The following is a 962-nucleotide window of genomic DNA, read 5'->3' on the forward strand; positions in this document are numbered from 1 at the left end:
ATTACTTCAAATATGTTCTCAATCCCTTGCTTCTTCTCTTCACCTTCTGGTATTCCTATGATGTGCATGTTGTTGCGCTTGATGTTATCCCAGAGGTCTCTTAAGCCATCCTCATTGTTTTTTATTCTTTTTTCTTTCTGTTGTTCCGTTTGGGTGATCTCTGCTACCTTGTCTTCTAAGTCGCTGATTCGATCCTCTGCTTCATCTAACCTGCTGGTAATTCCTTCAAGTGAGTTCTTAATTTCGGTAATTGTGTTCTTTAGTTCTAACTGGTTGTTCGTTATGATTTCTACATCCTTGTTTATGTCTTCTCTAAGCTCCTTAAACATTCTTATCACCAGTGTTCTGAACTCTGTCTCTGAAAGTTTGGTTACCTCTGCTTCATTTGGTTCCCGTTGTGGAGGTTTCTTCTGTTCTTAAAAATATGGAACGCTTCACGAATTTGTGTGTCATCCTTGCGCAGGGGCCATGCTAATCTTCTCTGTATCGTTTCAATTTTAGTATATGTGCTGCCGAAGCGAGCACTATTCTTAAATTTGAGGAACGTCCACACTGCCTTCCATAGTGGCTGCACCAGTCTGCATTCTCACCAACACTATATGAGGGTTCCATTTTCTCCACAGCCTCTCCAACACTTGTTACTATTTGTCTTGTTGATGATAGCCATTCTAACTGATATGAGGTGATATCTCATTGTGGTTTTTATTTGCATTTCTCTGATGATTAGTGATGTGGAGAATTTTTTCTTATATCTATTGGCCATTTGTATGTCCATTTTAGAGAAATGTCTATTCAGATCCTTTGCCCAATTTTTAATTGGATTCTTTCTTTTTTTGTTGTTGATTTGTATGAGTTCCTTCTTTATTTTGGATATTAGCCCCTTATCAGAGGCATCGTTTGCAAAAATCTTCTCCCATTTCGTTGGTTGCATCTTTATTTTGTCAATGGTTTCTTTTGCTGCG

General features: G+C 38.3%; 1 non-coding gene across 1 annotated transcript; it reads right to left on the reverse strand.

Moving 5' to 3' along the window:
- Positions 1 to 418: 418 nt before the first annotated feature.
- On the reverse strand, positions 419 to 525 carry LOC117030583 (U6 spliceosomal RNA). The gene has a single exon (XR_004424415.1). It is a non-coding gene; the product is annotated as a U6 spliceosomal RNA (small nuclear RNA).
- Positions 526 to 962: the final 437 nt, after the last annotated feature.

This window comes from Rhinolophus ferrumequinum, chromosome X, assembly GCF_004115265.2.
Source record: "Rhinolophus ferrumequinum isolate MPI-CBG mRhiFer1 chromosome X, mRhiFer1_v1.p, whole genome shotgun sequence".
Taxonomy (NCBI): Eukaryota; Metazoa; Chordata; class Mammalia; order Chiroptera; family Rhinolophidae; genus Rhinolophus; species Rhinolophus ferrumequinum.